This window comes from Dendrobates tinctorius, unplaced genomic scaffold, assembly GCF_039654945.1.
Source record: "Dendrobates tinctorius isolate UK_male_01 unplaced genomic scaffold, ASM3965494v1 ptg000278l, whole genome shotgun sequence".
Lineage (NCBI taxonomy): Eukaryota > Metazoa > Chordata > Amphibia > Anura > Dendrobatidae > Dendrobates > Dendrobates tinctorius.
This window is the reverse complement of record NW_027361945.1, coordinates 1,487,515-1,507,523: the sequence shown is the minus strand read 5'-3', so window position 1 is coordinate 1,507,523 and position 20,009 is coordinate 1,487,515. Positions and strand designations below refer to the sequence as shown.

The 20,009-nt window shown below is 45.1% G+C and overlaps 1 protein-coding gene across 7 annotated transcripts in view; it reads left to right on the top strand.

Moving 5' to 3' along the window:
* The window catches only part of LOC141072599 (sphingomyelin phosphodiesterase 3-like), an 844,331-nt gene that overhangs the window by 552,373 nt on the left and 271,949 nt on the right, over nucleotides 1–20,009 (top strand). The window lies entirely within an intron of this gene.

Genomic DNA, 20,009 nt, shown 5'->3' with positions numbered 1-20,009 from the left:
CGCTTTTAAAGGCAGAGCATCAGGAAAAAGTTTTGTCTTACATTGCTGACTCAGCCTCCAGCTCTATCGCCTCCTCTTCTTCAGTTGTAAAAAGTAAAAGCACTGAGTCGTCATTGGAGGCTCATGTTCATGAACCACACCTTTCCTTGTGTCCTTCACCCCAACCAAGATTGAAGGATGACGCAGGCCATACTACTGATTACTCCATGGAGCTGTTTTCACATACCATGCCTGGATTAGCAAGTCAAATGGTGAATTACCCAGGCCAAGATGAATCTGACATGGAGTGCACTGATGCACAGCCGCTGATGGATGATTCTGCTGGTACATTCACTCAGAGCACTACATTGTCCTCGCAGTGTACAGAGCCAGATTCTTACCCTGATGAGACTCAGGTGCCCCTTCCCGCACACTATACCACCATACACGGTGACACAGAGGAAGGTGCACATGACATTGAAGAGGAGGTGATGGATGACCCAGTTGTTGACCCAGATTGGCATCCATTGGGGGAAGAGGGTGCTGCTTCCAATAGCTCAGATGAGGAGCATCCACAGCAGACATCGACATTGCAACAGCTGTTATCTGGCAGGCCCGGAGCACTCCAAAGACAGGTTCCAAAAATCAAAAGAGTTGCTGGACAGCTTGTCCAGAGGGTCAAAAGATCACAGCGTGCTAGGCCGCAAAATGTCTGCCAAAGTAGGAAGAGTGCAGTGTGGCACTTTTTTGAACAAAATCCTCATGATCAGGCCAAGGTTATCTGTAAGAAGTGTGCAAAGACCTTTAGCCGAGGGAAAAATCTGAAAAATTTGAATACCAGTTGCATGCTTAGACATTTAAACACCATGCACTTGCAAGCGTGGACACAACACCAAACCTCAAGTGCCACATGTGCAACTGATCACAACGAAGGTAGTCAGCAACGCTACATTGTTTCCCCCACTGTAAGCCCACCGGTTAGCACAGCAGCAAATGTTGAGGTGTCGTTGCAAGGCCACAGCAGTCAGGGAATCCCACTGTTATATCAACGAAAGACTGATTCTAGGCCATCAGAAAGAACACCAACTCCATCACCATCATCAACCCTCTCTCAGTCCGCCCTGTCCACCGCTACTTCCTCCATATGCAGCTCTCAAGTCCAGCTCACCCTCCCAGACACCATGAGTAGGTCAAGAAAGTACTCAGTCTCTCATCCGCGTACACTGGGTTTGAACGCCCACATTGCCAAACTAATCTCGTTTGAGATGATGCCCTTTCGGTTGGTGGAAAGCGCAGCTTTCCGCGAACTCATGGCCTATGCAGTACCACACTATGACCTACCCAGTCGTCACTTCTTCTCTCGCAAAGTCATCCCAGCCCTCCACCATCATGTGAAAGACCGCATTGTCCATGCACTCAAGCAGTCAGTGAGCGGAAAGGTGCACCTCACAACTGATGCATGGTCCAGTCGGCATGGCCAGGGCCGTTACGTGTCCATCACTGCGCACTGGGTTAATGTGGTGGATGCAGGGTCCACAAGGGACAGCGGTGGTGGGACAGTGCTGCCTAGCCCACGGTATAGGAAACAGTTGGCTGTAGGCGTTCAACCCTCCTCCTCCTCCTCCAGAAGCGAAAGCTCGTCCACAGAGCGCAGTCGTACGAGCACTCCATCTGCAGCTGCCACTGTTGCACACGAGGTGTCCCCCTATCGAGCAGCTAGTGGAAAGCGTCAGCAGGCTGTGTTGCAGATGATGTGTTTGGGCGACAGACACACTGCCGAGGTGCTGGCCGAGTACTTGAAGCGACAAACTGAGTCATGGCTGGGCAGTGTACATCTTGAGGCAGGCAAGGTAGTTAGTGATAACGGCCGTAATTTTGTGGCAGCCATAGCCCTTTCAAAACTCAGCCACATACCTTGCTTGGCTAACACCTTGAACCTGGTGGTGCAGTGCTTCCTCAAAAATTATCCGGAGTTAACAGCCCTGCTCCAGAAGGTGCGAAGACTGTGCGCGTACATCCGCCGGTCGCCTGTACACTCCGTTCGTATGCAGAAGCTGCAGCGATTGCTCCACCTTCTCAACCACCGCCTCATTATCGACATTGCAACAAGGTGGAACTCCACCCTGCACATGGTGGAGTGGCTGTGCGAGCAGAGGCAGGCCATAATGCATTTGTGGGAGGATACACGGCCAGGCACTTTGAGAGCAGACATGGAGTTGACAGGTGTGCAGTGGTCGAAGCTGAAAGACCTCTGTAAAGTCCTTCAGTGTTTTGAGGAATGCACACGGCTGGTAATCGCAGACGACGCCATCCTAAGCATGAGCATCCCACTTATGCGTCTGCTCATGCAAACTTTGACGCACCTTAAGGAGCAGGCGTCTGCAGCCAATGTTGACGAGGAGGAAGAGGTGGAGGGAATCCTTGATGACATTCAGCCATTGTCTGCTCAGGGACCTCTCCTGGACGAGTTGGAGGAAGAAGAGGAGGAGGAGGATGATGATGGGGATGATTACTTAGGGGAGGAGGATGCATCTCGTGGGGCAAGTGAAAATGTTGGCGTGGCAAGGTCTGGTACAGGGTTTGTGCGTGACTGGAGGGATGTGAATTTGCCAGAAAGTGCTCCTCCAACCAGCACTCGCAGTGCATCATTGACACCGGGAACATTGGCCCACATGTCAGATTATGCCTTGCGGATCCTAAAAAGGGACCCCCGCATTGCCAAAATGATGAACGATGATGACTACTGGTTGACCAGCATCCTGGATCCATGCTATAAAGGCAAATTACAAAACATCATGCCACAGGAGAACCTTGACCTAATATTGGCTAATAAACAAGCAACTCTGGTAAATCGGTTGCTTGAGGCATTCCCAGCACACAGCAGCGGTGATGGTTCTCACACGAGCCGTATGGGCCAGGGGCAGCTTGGCAGAGGTGTTCATGGTGCACACAGCAGAAGTGGCATTGGAGACAGGGGTTTCATGACAATGTTGTGGACTGATTTTTCAAGTACCGCTCACACAACTGGTAATACAGCATCGATGGAAAGTGACAGGAGACAGCAGTTGTCAATTATGGTTACAAACTACTTTTCCTCCCATATCGATGTTCTCCCACACAGGTCATTCCCCTTTGACTATTGGGCCGCTAAACTAGACACCTGGCCTGAATTGGCATAATATGCCTTACAGGAGCTCGCTTGCCCAGCTGCAAGTGTGCTATCGGAAAGAGTCTTCAGTGCAGCTGGATCAATCCTGACAGAAAAAAGGACCCGTCTGTCAACCCAAAATGTGGATGATCTAACCTTCATTAAAATGAACCATGAATGGGTTTCCAAGGATTTTGTCCCACCTTCCCCTGATGACACATAGGGTGACAGAAAAATGGCTTGCTTTGGTCCACCTCTTCCTGGGACTTGACCTATTTCGCCTTTTGCATCAGCTGAATGTCCAACATCAACATATGCCACTTTCTAAAACTCCCTAACTGTGCTGCCTCCCCCCCCATGGCTGGGGTCACCACCTAGCGCACGACACCGTGCGAGTGCCGTTGCCCTGGACAGGTGGGTAGGCCGACTCTTGGGTGCGGGCACTGGCACAGGGTCCCTCATAGTGCAATCAAGTGTCTCTGACGGTGGTGGTGCACACCCTCCGTCAGACACACCGCCGTACTATGAGGGGCCCAGTGCCAGTACCGACGCCCACGAGTGGGCCCCCCTTGCTTGGGCAGGGCCCCAGCATTTGCAATCTTTACCTCTCCCTGCTCCTCCGCTGTGTAGTCTGGGCCATCAAATCCATACTGTGCCTGACACCGTCTGAGCCTGCCTCCTGATGTATAGACATATATTTTGAATGTGTACGCTATCCATACATGTTATCCGGGGATACGGTACCCTTTCTCACCTTTGTGCAATCACGTGCAATCCATACTGGGCCTAACACCGTCTGAGCCTGCCTCCTGATGTATAGACATATATTTTGAATGTGTACGCTATCCATACATGTTATCCGGGGATACGGTACCCTTTCTCACCTTTGTGCAATCACGTGCAAGCCATACTGGGCCTAACACCGTCTGAGCCTGCCTCCTGATGTATAGACATATCTTTTGAATGTGTACGCTATCCATACATGTTATCCGGGGATACGGTACCCTTTCTCACCTTTGTGCAATCACGTGCAAGCCATACTGGGCCTAACACCATCTGAGCCTGCCTCCTGATGTATAGACATATCTTTTGAATGTGTACGCTATCCATACATGTTATCCGGGGATACGGTACCCTTTCTCACCTTTGTGCAATCACGTGCAAGCCATACTGGGCCTTACACCGTCTGAGCCTGCCTCCTGATGTATAGACATATCTTTTGAATGTGTACACTATCCATACATGTTATCCAGGGATACGGTACCCTTTCTCACCTTTGTGCAATCACGTGCAAGCCATACTGGGCCTAACACCGTCTGAGCCTGCCTCCTGATGTATAGACATATCTTTTGAATGTGTACGCTATCCATACATGTTATCCGGGGATACGGTACCCTTTCTCACCTTTGTGCAATCACGTGTAATCCATACTGGGCGTGAGAATGGCTGGCGAGCTGTTAAGCAAGCTACAGCACCTGTGGTTTGCACACGTAAGTTTTTCATTTTTTCAGGAATGACGATTAGGCCTAATTCCGGAACTGCGGTTGACCTGCACTTACTGGGAAATCATCGTTCGCGAGTAATAATTGTAATCAGTGATCCCCATCACTAACGTTGTTCAACGGGTTATCTGCACCTGTAAGGCTAGTTTCACACTTGCTTTTTTTTGCAGCGCGTTTTTCCCGCAAAAAAACGCATTGAAAAAACGCATACATAAGCATACAACTGCTGCGTTTTTTTCAAGCATTTTTATGAGCATGCATGAAAAAAACGCAGCGTTTTTATGCGTTTGTATGCGTTTTTAGTGCGTTTTTACCGCGTTTGCGTTTTTTTCCAACATTTTTAGGTGGCCCCTCACACTACCCAAACCATGACTTTACTAACCCTAACCCTAACCCTGACCCTAACCCTAACCCTAACCCTGACCCTAACCCTTAACCAAATCATACTTAACCCTAACCCAAACCCTAAACCCTAACTAACCCTAACCCTAACCCTAACCCTAACCCTGACCCTAACCCTAACCCTAACCCTAACCCTGACCCTAACCCTAACCCTAACCCTGACCCTAACCCTAACCCTGACCCTAATCCTTAACAAAACCATACTTAACCCTAATCCTGACCCTAACCCTGACCCTAACCCTAACCCTAACCCTAACCCTGACCCTAACCCTAACCCTAACCCTGACCCTAACCCTTAACAAAACCATACTTAACCCTAATCCTGACCCTAACCCTGACCCTAATCCTTAACAAAACCATACTTAACCCTAACCCTGACCCTAACCCTAACCCTGACCCTAACCCTAACCCTAACCCTGACCCTAACCCTAACCCTAACCCTGACCCTAACCCTTAACAAAACCATACTTAACCCTAATCCTGACCCTAACCCTGACCCTAATCCTTAACAAAACCATACTTAACCCTAATCCTGACCCTAACCCTGACCCTAACCCTAACCCTAACCCTGACCCTAACCCTAACCCTAACCCTAACCCTGACCCTAACCCTTAACAAAACCATACTTAACCCTAATCCTGACCCTAACCCTGACCCTAACCCTTAACCAAACCATACTTAACCCTAACCCTGACCCAAACCCCAACCCTAACCCTGACCCTGACCCTAACCCTAACCCTAAACCCCCTTAACTAACCCTAACTCTAACCCAAACCCCTAAATTCCATGGTTAACAAAAAAAAACGCATATGCAAAAAAACGCATACATGAGCATGCCAGTGCGCACATATGCGCATCCATAGGCTATAATGGCCATTTTTAGCGCAAAACGTGCGCATATGTGCACATGCGCTTTTTTGCAGGGCCAAAAAATGCAACATGCTGCGTCTGGAAAATACCAACGCACACCCCAAAAAAACGCAGCGCATGAAAATCGCATACATGCGCTTACCAGCGCGCAGGTATGCGCACCCATGTTAAATATAGGGGAAAAAACGCATGCGCAGGTATGCGTTTTTTTCCAGCGCTAAAAAACGCAAATGTGAAACCAGCCTTAGCGACAAACGCTGGCCTTTTCAGTGTAGCGCACATGCAGCCACGGACATGTAAGGGCATGACACACCAGTTATTGGCCAATCTCATGTGCCAGAGCCTCACATGTCCCTCTAGTAAGCAGGACTCGGACCGCGGGGCATGACGGAGTCTCGTTCATTAACGGAATTAAGCTTGCAATGTGTGCATCTGTTCTGTAGCTGGCATGGTTGAGGTTGCCCGTGTTGAGTCAAATTACGCCATAGGCTCCACTCCTGGTGGTGCCCTTCTGGACATTCCTTTAAGGTTCAGCTTTGCAACCATACTGCCCATGTAAAACAAACACTTTGCCTTCATGAACGCTGTTTGGAGGGTCATGACTCGTGGGAATAACGCCGCCCAATCAGTTAACCTGCTAGAGAGATCCTTCGTTGCTCCCAAGCATGACATCACACTCCCTAGGAGGAAGGTAATGCCACTGTGGCGACCGTACTCCTGGGGGCGACACAAGTGCACTGATGCCCAGCCACTGCTCGATGAATCTGCTGGTACATTGACCCAGACCACTACATTCCCCTCGCACGCTACACGGCCTGAATCTGACCCTGATGAAACTCAGGTTACCCTTCCCATATACAGTTCCATCTTACACGGTGACAAAGAGGAAGCTGCAGATGAAAGTGCAGGTTCGGCCCACCCACCATCAGACACACCACCGTACTATCAGGGGCCCTGTGCCAGTGCCGTCGCCAACGAGTGGGGCCCCCCCTGCTTGCTCAGGATCACAGCACTTGCAAGGTTGAAATACTGTGCAGTGAGATGGAAGATGGGGACGACGAGGAGTCCAGACTAGTACAGGGATTCCCTAGCGAGGAGACTTATTTGATTGTTTTCAATGTTGGAACAGCAATTTTTGGGGAGCACTATACTCTGGAGAATGATAGATGGGGCCCACCATACACTGGAACATTCCAAAGGTGGACATCAGACACTGGAGCAGCATTTACAGGGCCCATTATACACTAGAGCATTAGAAATGGGGCCCATTATGTTTGGAGCATTATTTGGGCCCATAAGACAGTGGAGCTTCATCCATGGGGACCAACATATACTGTAGCATTATGTGGAGCTCATCATATACTGTTTCAAACATTATATGGGACCAATGATTCTGTATGGAGAAATAGATGGGCCTCGTCATGAGATGTAAAAAGTGAAGTATTTTTCATTGTACTATACCGCTATTTCTCTGCCGTATCGGAGCATTATGAGTTGTGGTATGTGTTAAAGGGGCGCTCTTTCGCCCAGGGCACATGAAAACCTGGATCCAGCCCTACCCCCCCACAACTTTAGCCAAATAACCCCCATTTTTCAGTGCGTAACTGGTATTATGAAGTTAATTAAGGTTGACCAGCTTAAGTAAGAAGAATTGATGCTTTTGGCATTCAAATGAGCACTGTAGGTGTGTTTCCTGTCCTCTCATTGCCGACTTTTATTCCCCATTGACTTACATTGGGTTTCGTGTTTCGGGACGACCCCGACTTTTCCCTATAATCGGCCGATCTTGCTCGACCCGACTTTTGGAAAAGTCGGGTTTCACGAAACGAAACTCGACCCTAAAAAACCAAAAGTCGCTCAACTCTAGTCTTCACCATTGTGACAAAGGAACAGGGCTTTCCATGTGGCTTTTTCAAACACTAAAGTCAACATTCATTGACTAATTCATGTCACATGGGCACCGACAATTAATCACAGGTGATTCTCATTTGTGATTTACCACAGGTGAGTCAAATTATGTTTCCATACTAATTTTATGTAAAGAGGCCAATACCAGTGTCACAACAACCTTTCGGTTTTTCTATTTTTCCCTCCTATTGTTTTTTGTTTTAAATTATTGTTTATCATTTGCTCTTTTATATTTAACACGAAAGCTCTATACAAAAAACTGTTTCACTTGATTGATTTTTTTCAGGAGATATTCCACATTATGTACTTAAACGTCATGGGTGCCAATAATGATGAACAGGACTGTACTTTTCTTTGTCTCTGAGAATATACTTCATTCTGCTTCATAATATTAGTAGTGCACCAGAAAATCCCATCACATGTCTACAATGCAAAGATCACAACGCTGATTCTTCTGCTATTATTCAGAACCATTTTGAAGAAGAGTGACAATAAAAAAGGAAATTAGAAGACAACGAGAATAATTATATTGATAAGAGGTTGTTCCTCTTAATACCATGGTTATCGTCCGTAACACAGAATGAACAGAACAGAAATAGGCACACACCTCCAATTATGTGCAATCTTCAAAGATTCAGGACGTTCATTCACACATGATCATGCACATGAGTATTTCAGAATGTGCTTTCTATTGTCAGTACAACTCGGTATGAGGAACAAGAGTTGCAGCCTTTAAGTTCCAACTTGCAGTCTTTTTAAGACAACATATATAGAGAATTATAGCAGAATATAATTCCCAGTGGTCCCAATTTTTCATTGTACATGTGGTAAATTAGACGCTGTAAAGCTGCTGTTTTTATGACTTCAACACAGTCATGCACTCCCTCTGACTACAAATCCTCTCTTCCCTTGGCATCAAAGACCTTGCCCTCTTCTGGATCTCCTCATACTTTTCTAAACGCTCATGTAGTGTCTCTCATTCCCACACTACCTCCTCATCCCGCCCTCTCTCTGTTGGTGTCCGTCAAGGCTCTGTGCTGGGACCCCTGTTGTGAACACTTGTGACCTGACTTCTGAGTTTGGGCTCCCTCTGGTGGTTGCTGCCGGTAATGGAGCAGGTCGGGTTGACAGAAGTCAATCACCTGAAGAGGATGATTGGATGTCAGGTGTTAGACTGGGAAGATTTAAGTCAGCAAGCTTCCCTCAGTTGTTACTTGTGATTTGGTTTTCTTCCTGTGCATTTTGAAGTCTGCTTGCCCGCTGCTTGGTCCTACATTGCTCAGATAAGTTATTTGTTTGCTGGAATCTTTCTGCATTTGATCCAGTTTTTGCCTTTCTCTGCTTTCTGCTTTGCTGTGTGGGTTCAGCATTGTTCCCTGCTGGGACCAGTGCTGGACCCCGTTCCATATGCCACAGCTTTTGTCAGTCTGTTAAATATTGCTAGTCCGCTGTTATATCAATATCTTTTGCTTTGCTTCCAGTTCACACCAGAATGCTGATCTTAGTGGGGGAGAGGTCGCATGGCCTCAGTATTTTTGCATCTCAGACAAGTTGGATGTTTCTTAGGGTTTTTTGCGTGATTGCTGACAGTATCTTTCCTGTCCTGTTCTATCTAGACAGTTTGGGCCCCATCATTTGCTTACTCTATTTTCTGCCTGTGTTTGTGTCTCATTTTGTCTCACCGGTAGTGTTGAGCGATACCATCCGATACCCTAAAATATCGGATCGGATGGTATCGGCCCGATACGAAAAAAGTATCGCCGATTCCGATACCGGAAGTCCCATTCAAGTCTATGGGACTTCCGGTATCGGAATAAGAAAAACCCTTTTCTGTCCTTGTTCAGCCTCTCGGGGGTGTGTACGGACCTTCCGGGGGTCTGTGCCGGCCTGCCAGGGGTCTGTGCTGACTGCCGGGGGTCTGTACCAGCCTGCCGGGGGGCTGTGCCGGCCTGCTGGTGGTCTGTATCGACTGTCCGGGGGTCTGTGCAGGCTGCGGGGGTCTGTGCAGGCATCGTCCGATGGGACTACAAGTCTCATCGGGTGATGCCTGCTACCATGACGATGATTGACACATTAGCCAATGATAGGACAGTAGTACTCCCATCATCCGGCTAATGTGTTGAATGTAAAAAAAAAAAAAAAAATACATACTACATACATACTACATACATGCAACATACATACTACATATATACTACATGCATGCAACATACATACATACTACATATACACTACATGCATGCAACATGAATACTACCTATATACTACATGCATGTAACATACATACATACTACATATATACCATATGCATACAACATGCATACTACATATATACCACATATATACTACATGCATGCAACATACATATATACTACATATATACTACATGCAACATACATACTACATATATACTACATGCATGCAACATACATAGTACATATATACCACATGCATGCAACATGCATACTACATATATACCACATATATACTACATGCATGCAACATAAATATATACTACATATATACTACATGCAACTTGCATACTACATATATACTACATGCATGCAACATACATACTACATATATACCACATGCATGCAACATGCATACTACATATATACCACATATATAGTACATGCATGCAACATACATACATACAACATATATACTACATGCATGCAACATGCATACTACATATATACTACATGCATGCAACATACATATATACCACATGCATGCAACATGCATACTACATATATACCACATATATACTACATGCATGCAACATACATATATGCTACATATATACTACATGCAACATGCATACTACATATATACTACATGCATGCAACATACATACATACTACATATATACCGCATGCATGCAACATGCATACTACATATATACTACATGCATGCAACATACATACATACTACATATATACCACATGCATGCAACATGCATACTACATATATACCACATATATACTACATGCATGCAACATACATATATGCTACATATATACTACATGCAACATGCATACTACATATATACTACATGCATGCAACATACATACATACTACATATATACCACATGCATGCAACATGCATACTACATATATACCACATATATACTACATGCATGCAACATACATATATACAACATATATACTACATGCATGCAACATGCATACTACATATATACCACATATATACTACATGCATGCAACATACATATATACTACATGCAACATACATACTACATATATACCACATGCATGCAACATGCATACTACATATACACTACATGCATGCAACATGTATACTACATATATACCACATGCATGCAACATGCATACTACATATAATACATATATACTACATATATACTACATACAGTACATTCATACAATACATACATATAGACATACAGTACATATAACATAGAGTACATACATCACTTGTCACTTTGTTCCCCGAAGCCAGTGTCATCTGTGGAATAAATATTAAAATAACAAACCACCAATATACTTACCCCTGATCTGCAGAAGTCCACGAGTGTCCCAGGACGATCTTGCGTGGAGAACAGCAGCATCAGCTGATGCTACCGTTCTCTATGGGCTCCAGGAATCCAATGACGGGAGGTAGGTATCCTTCCGCACTGTATTCTTCCGCCACTGTAAAAAAAAGTCCCTAGTCTCACTTTATGGCATTGCTGTGTGAGAAATTTCCCATGCAGCTTTTTACAGTGGCGGAGGAATACAGTGCAGAAGGATACCTACCTCCCGTCATTGGATTCCTGGAGCCCGTAGAGAACGGTAGCATCAGCTGATGCTGCTGTTCTCCACGCAAGATCGTCGTGGGACACTCGTGGACTTCTGCAGATCAGGGGTAAGTATATTGGTGGTTTGTTATTTTAATATTTATGTAGTATATATGTAGTATGCATGTAGTATATATGTGGTATATATGTAGTATGTATGTATGTTGCATGCATGTAGTATATATGTAGTATGCATGTTGCATGCATGTAGTATATATGTAGTATGTATGTTGCATGTAGTATATATGTATGTTGCATGCATGTAGTATATATGTAGTATGCATGTTGCATGCATGTAGTATATATGTAGTATGTATGTTGCATGTAGTATATATGTATGTTGCATGCATGTAGTATATATGTAGTATGCATGTTGCATGCATGTAGTATATATGTAGTATGTATGTTGCATGTAGTATATATGTTGTATATATGTAGTATGCATGTAGTATATATGTGGTATATATGTAGTATGTATGTATGTTGCATGCATGTAGTATATATGTAGTATATATGTAGTATGTATGTTGCATGTAGTATATATGTAGTATATATGTACGTTGCATGCATGTAGTATATATGTGGTATATATGTAGTATGCATGTAGTATATATGTATGTTGCATGCATGTGGTATATATGTAGTATGCATGTAGTATATATGTAGTATGTATATATGTTGCATGCATGTAGTATATATGTAGTATGTATGTTGCATGTAGTATATATGTTGTATATATGTATGTTGCATGCATGTAGCATATATGTTGTATATATGTTTGTTGCATGCATTTGGTATATATGTAGTATGCATGTAGTATATATGTGGTATATATGTAGTATGCATGTTGCATGCATGTGGTATATATGTAGTATGTATGTTGCATGCATGCAGTATATATGTAGTATGCATGTTGCATGTAGTATATATGTATGTTGCATGCATGTAGTATATATGTAGTATGCCTGTTGCATGCATGTGGTATATATGTTGTATGTATGTATGTTGCATGCATGTAGTATATATGTAGTATGCATGTTGCATGTAGTATATATGTTGTATGTATGTTGCATGCATGTAGTATATATGTGGTATTTATGTAGTATGCATGTTGCATGCATGTGGTATATATGTTGTATGTATGTATGTTGCATGCATGTAGTATATATGTAGTATGCATGTTGCATGTAGTATACAGTACAGACCAAAAGTTTGGACACACCTTCTCATTCAAAGAGTTTTCTTTATTTTCATGACTATGAAAATTGTAGATTCACTCTGAAGGCATCAAGACTGTGAATTAACACATGTGGAATTATATAATTAACAAAAAAGTGTGAAACAACTGAAAATATGTCTTATATTCTAGGTTCTTCAAAGTAGCCACCTTTTGCTTTGATTACTGCTTTGCACACTCTTGGCATTCTCTTGATGAGCTTCAAGAGGTAGTCACCGGAAATGGTTTTCACTTCACAGGTGTGCCCTGTCAGGTTTAATAAGTGGGATTTTTTGCCTTATAAATGGGGTTGGGACCATCAGTTGTGTTGTGCAGAAGTCTGGTGGATACACAGGTGATAGTCCTACTGAATAGACTGTTAGAATTTGTATTATGGCAAGAAAAAAGCAGCTGAGTAAAGAAAAACGAGTGGCCATCATTACTTTAGGAAATGAAGGTCAGTCAGTTCGAAAAATTGGGAAAACTTTGAAAGTGTCCCCAAGTGCAGTGGCAAAAACCATCAAGCGCTACAAAGAAACTGGCTCTCATGAGGACCGCCCCAGGAAAGGAAGACCAAGAGTCACCTCTGCTGCGGAGGATAAGTTCATCCTAGTCACCAGCCTCAGAAATCGCAGGTTAAGAGCAGCTCAGATTAGAGACGAGGTCAATACCACACAGAGTTCTAGCAGCACACACATCTCTACAACAACTGTTAAGAGGAGACTTTGTGCAGCAGGCCTTCATGGTAAAATAGCTGCTAGGAAACCACTGCTAAGGACAGGCAACAAGCAGAAGAGACTTGTTTGGGCTAAAGAACACAAGGAATGGACATTAGACCAGTGGAAATCTGTGCTTTGGTCTGATGCGTCCAAATTTGAGATCTTTGGTTCCAACCACCGTGTCTTTGCGCGACGCAGAAAAGGTGAACGGATGGACTCTACGTGCCTGGTTCCCACCGTGAAGCATGGAGGAGGAGGTGTGATAGTGTGGGGGTGCTTTGCTGGTGACACTGTTGGAGATTTATTCAAAATTGAAGGCACACTGAACCAGCATGGCTACCACAGCATCTTGCAGCGGCATGCTATTCCGTCCGGTTTGTGTTTAGTTGGACCATCATTTATTTTTCAACAGGACAATGACCCCAAACACACCTCCCGGCTGTGTAAGGGCTATTTGACCAAGAAGGAGAGTGATGGGATGCTAAGCCAGATGACCAGGCCTCCACAGTCACCAGACCTGAACCCAATCGAGATGGTTTGGGGTGAGCTGGACCGCAGAGTGAAGGCAAAAGGGCCAACAAGTGTTAAGCATCTCTGGAAACTCCTTCAAGACTGTTGGAAGACCATTTCCGGTGACCAACTCTTGAAGCTCATCAAGAGAATGCCAAGAGTGTGCAAAGCAGTAATCAAAGCAAAGGGTGGCTACTTTGAAGAACCTAGAATATAAGACGTGCTTTCAGTTATTTCACACTTTTTTGTTAATTATATAATTCCACATGTGTTAATTCATAGTTTTGATGCCTTCAGAGTGAATCTACAATTTTCCTAGTCATGAAAATAAAGAAAATTTTTTGAATGAGGTGTGTCCAAACTTTTGGTCTATACTGTATATGTTGTATGTATGTTGCATGCATGTAGTATATATGTGGTATATATGTAGTATACATGTTGCATGCATGTGGTATATATGTAATATGTATGTTGCATGCATGTAGTATATATGTAGTATGCATGTTGCATGTAGTATATATGTAGTATATATGTATGTTGCATGCATGTAGTATATATGTGGTATATATGTAGTATGCATGTTGCATGCATGTGGTATATATGTTGTATGTATGTATGTTGCATGCATGTAGTATATATGTAGTATGTATGTAGCATGTAGCATGTATGTAGTATGTATGTTGCATGTATGTAGCATGTATGTAGTATATATGTAGCATGTAGTATGTATGTAGCATGTATTTTTTTTTTTTTTTACATTCAACACATTAGCCGGATGATGGGACTAATACTGTCCCATCATTGGCTAATGTGTCAATGACCGTCATGGTAGCAGGCATCGCCTGATGGGACTTGTAGTCCCATCGGACGATGCCTGCACAGACCCCCGCAGCCTGCACAGACCCCCGGACAGTCGGCACAGACCACCGGCAGGCCGGCACAGCCCCCCGGCAGGCCGGTACAGACCACCGGCAGTCCGCACAGACCCCCGGCAGTCAGCACAAACCCCCGGCAGGCCGGCACAGACCCCCGGCAGGCCGGTACAGACCCCCGGGCAGGCCGGTACAGACCCCCGGAAGGCCCGAACTGACGGCGCATCATGATGCGCACAGACCACGCATCATGATGACGTCATTTCGGCAGCCAATCAGAGCCACAACAGTGGCTCATTGCATTATGGGAACTTCCGATTCTGATATCCGATATTGAAAAAATATCGGTACTCGGTATCGGAATTCCGATACAGCGAATATCGGCCGATACCTGATATTTGCAGTATCGGAATGCTCAACACTACTCACCGGCAATATATGTTTGGAAGCTATCTATTCCTTTGGGGTTCTACTCCGGGGCAGTTTAGCTTTCCCCTTTCTTCTTTAGGCTGTTAACTCTTTGGCTGTGCCAAGGCATCTAGGGCATTGTAGGTACGTCCCATGGCTAATTCTAGTTGTGTTGTTAGTTTTAGGGGTCTGCAATCTGCTTAATTACCAACCTTTCTGGTTTTCTAGTTGCCTAGCTTATTACCCGGCTATCCTCCTCGGTGACCTAATCATAACAGACCCCTACTCTTCTCAATCTATACCTTTGGCCTGGGACAACTCATAATGTCCTACGGCTTCCATTACCACTGATACGCTGATGACACTCAGAGCTATCTTTCTCGCCCAGACGTCACCCCTCTGCTGTTCGGAATCCCACAGTGTCTATCAGCCATATCCTCCTTATTTTCATCTCTTTTCCTAAAGGTCAATCTTTCCTCTATCTCACTTAACTCCCCTACCCAATTTATCTATCACAATTAATCACACCATGCACTCTGCAGTACCGGAAGTCCACTGCCTCGTATTAGCCCAAGCTCTCGCCACCTGCTGCTGCCTCCAACTTAAAAATATTTCCAGAATCTGCCCTTTCCTCAACCCTGAATCTACTAAAATGTTAGTAAATGCCCTCATCATCTCCTGCCTGGACTACTGCAATTTCAACATCTGCGGCCTTCCTGCTAACATTCTCGCACCTCTCCAGTCTCTGCTTAATAGTTATGGGCGAACCTGTCCAGCGATGCGTCCTCAAGTCCCGTTGTCTCCCTGCCGCATCTGCTTCCGGGCCCGCTCATTAAGTTCCACCGGTATTCACTGCACTCTGCAGTCTTCGGCTTTTTCCAGCAGTGTTCGTGTGGTGACGTCACCGCACTGCCGGAAAAAGCCAAAGACTGTCAAGTGCAATGAATACCGGTGGAAGTTAATGAGTGGCCATGGAAGCAGATGCGGCCGGGAGACAGCGGGACGGGAGGACGCATCGCTGGACGGGTAAGTATTATAATGTTTATTATTAATTTTCTGCTTTTTTTTCCAGCTCCCCCCGCCCCGCCCAGATCTGTAAAGTCTGAGTTCATTGTTCGTACGCAAGTTCGCATCATCTCCAGCCCCGAACTCGAACTTTACAAAAAAAACTTGGGCGAACCTGCCGATGCCGAACATCGGGGGGTTCGCCCATGACTACTACTTAACTCTGCTGCTTGACTAATCCATCTCTCCCCACACTACTCCACTGCTTCTCCCCTCTGCAAATCCCTTCATTAACTCCCAATTCCTGAATGTATCCAGTTCTAACTGCTAACACTGACCTACAAAGCCATCCATAATCTGTCTCCACTGTATATCTCCAAACTAACCTCTTGATATCTTTCAACATGTAATCTCTGGTCCTCCCAAGACTTCCTGCTCTCCCCCACACTCATACATTCCTCAACCATTCGCCTCAAAGTCTTCTCGTGAGTATCCCCCATCCTCTGAAATTCTATGCCCCAACACATCCGTTTATCTGCCACACTCAGAATTTTTAGATGGAACTTGAAAACCCACGTCTTCAAGAAAGCGTACAGCCTGCGATGCCCAATCTGCCACCTCACCACCACCGCAGCTTCCGCAATCCCCGAAACCTACTGTCTCTTTTCCCCTTCATCCTGTAGAATGTAAGCCCACAAGGGTAGTGCCCTCTCCCCTCTGTATTAGTCTGTCATTGGTAGTTTGTTCACCGTACTTTACATTTATATTTTGGATATAACCCCTTATCATGTACAGCACAATGGAATCAATAGTCCTATAAATAAATAATTCAGAAATAAATTATCCAGTTAGTTTCTAACTAGTGCTGTAGTCATGGTGGATATAAGCACTGTAGTTCCTGGTAACAATAAGCCAACTGAATGATAAGTATGCTTCAGTTATTATCTTTTCACACAAAACCTGTAGAAAAGCATGGTCTTGCTGTCTCATCCCCATAAATCAGTGTAATATTTCCAGGAACTATCCAGATTCTCATGCTCTGTAGCTTTCTAGACACTCTTTTTGAGCAGGTGGTTCCTCTTCATCAGTATTCTCAAAGTACGCTAGTTGCTAGAACTTTTATCTCTCTCACAACTTCCCAACATGCACTGCCTTTCCCATTGTCCAGTGTATTCCACTTCCAAACCATGAAATATCCAATATACCACCTCTTTGTTATGACAGCATGCAGTTTGACCAAAATCCATTCCTCCATCCTGTAATCTGTCTTTTAATGTAATCAGTCAATGGGTTTTTGCCATTTAATCTGAAAGCAGCATAATATAGAGCAGGAGACCCTGATTCCTGGAATTTCACTTTGTCCAGGTTGTGTGTTGCAGTTTCAATGCAAGTAATGGCTTATCAGCAGGAGATTAACACAGCAGGACTACAGCTCACATGACCAGCAGTCAGGCAAATCTGTGTAACCCCGCCCCCGCTGAGCAGCAGTTTGCTCACATTGCACATGTACATAGGGTGCTGCTGGAGCACTCACCAGGGCAGTGGGGTTACTTGGTACCTGGCCGCTTCTTAAAGGGGAAGTGTCACAGCGACAGTGTCCCGGTCTGTGGCCCTGGGCGTCCAATAAAAGGGGATATTTACAAGGGATAATAGAGTTTGTAATAGAGTTTATAATAAAGTGTTTGTGACACCACCTGTGGTTTCTGGTCAAAGGTGGCCAGCGCTGCAGAGCAGACCCTCTGCGACTGGTGTTTATGCAGCAGAGTTGGTACAGCTCTCCAAAGGAAGAGCTTTGTCCCAGGGCAGATGTAATATATTGAAGATGGTAATGATGTAGTATTTGGCAAAGGATGTAGCAGTGCTGAGTGGGTGTTGCAGAAAGTATTCAGAGGACACAGCTGGGTGCAGTTTCTAATGCTTTACTCACAGTTCTTGTGTACACGGATACCCGCTTGGCACTGTGTACTCCAGGTGAGTGGTCCAGGAAAATCCCAGGTAGATCAGAATACTCCTTTCCAGGCTACTTTCAGTATATGCCTCTCCTGCCATCTCACTGTGTTGTCTGACCGCCTCTCGTGCCCAACACCTCACAGTCAGTGTCCCAAGAGAGCAGTCGTGGACCTTGTCAGGCGACGTCCTCTCTGCGTCTCCTTGCTCCTATATGACTGCCTTTTCAGCAAAGATAACTGTGGCCTGTGGCTGCAACACCTAAAGATGCCTCTGCCTTCGGCTTGCTAGTTGAGTCTGATGATCTCTCCACTAGGCTAGAAGGCTGGTACCCCACTGCGACCTGATCCTTCCACCCAACATTAGTCGGCATGGAACAAGTCCCACGGCCAGTATGGTCACTGCACCGTGCCTCTAGGACCCCTTCTGTCCTCTCGGGAGCTTCCTTCTCCCTCTTTGCTTCTTCTCTAACTTTTCTGTCAGCACTCTAACTGACCAGTCCTGTCAGCTTCTTCCTTCAGCTCTCCCTCCTGCTGACCGACTCTGTTTCTCTCCTTCTGCAGCTCCTCCTGACAGAGAGCTGCTTCACCACACGTCTCTCCACTTTCACTTTCTCCTCACGTCTGACTTACTCCCTCTGCACTGTCCTTTCCTGCTCTCTAAGCTCCTCCCCTACTCCTATCATCTCCACCCACCTCCCAACACCCTTTACTACCCAGCCAGGGATGAGACCCTACTCCCGTAGGGTACGTCCAGGGAGCCCTGCTGCTATAGTGTGTGTTGGGTGCAGGTGTTAGAGTCCTGGGTTTTGATCCCTCCTTACTTGAGAGTGGGGAACCACACCTCTGGGTGAAGTGAAGTACTTCTGTGGTGACTAAACCCTCAGAGGCGCCATATACCCCCCCGTTAAACACAGCATGTCCGCGGGCTGGAACAGAGTAAAACAGGTGTTACAGGAAACATGCAAACAATTTTTGGAAATGTGCATTTGAACAGGTAAAACTCTTCTTCCCTTTATGGGAGGCACTTATGACTTGAACGTTACATAACATAAATTAAAACATTACCTCCTACAAAATATCCATAATACGCTCCATAAAACATTAACCTTTTCCTCCAATAACTAGCAGCATCATTTCTAGTAAACACTCCCTTTAAGACACTTTCAATGCAACACCAGCATATACCCTTAATAAGCTTTCCTTTTACTGGGCCTACCAGGTTACATGCTCTAAAACATTCTTTACTAGACTCACTAAAGCTTTCCTCAGTTATATACTAGAAAATATTCTTACACTAAAACATTCATTACAAGGTGCTTTCTATTATATGCAAATTACTGTCAAGTGCAATTTACTTATCCGGCGAGCTGGGGGAGTGTGTTGCTTCCACCCCATGCTCCTGGTGTCCACTGCTTGCCATGCTAGCTGCTGGGCCACTCTCTGTCTCCACGTGAGGTTCCCTTCTTCTCTTCCATAGGTGAGACTTCTTCCTTCTTTTCCCACCATCCACAATCAGTAGGCAAATCTCACTGGCTTATGGACACGTCTTCCACGTGCAGTAACACTTGGAGTGGGCGACCATGATTTTCGTGCTTCTGGCAGGGTGCCGCCCACGATGGCATGCTTATTTCCTCCTTGTGCACCTCGTGGCGCTATAATGGCGGTAGTTGTTCACAGTTTCAATACAGTCTATGGCA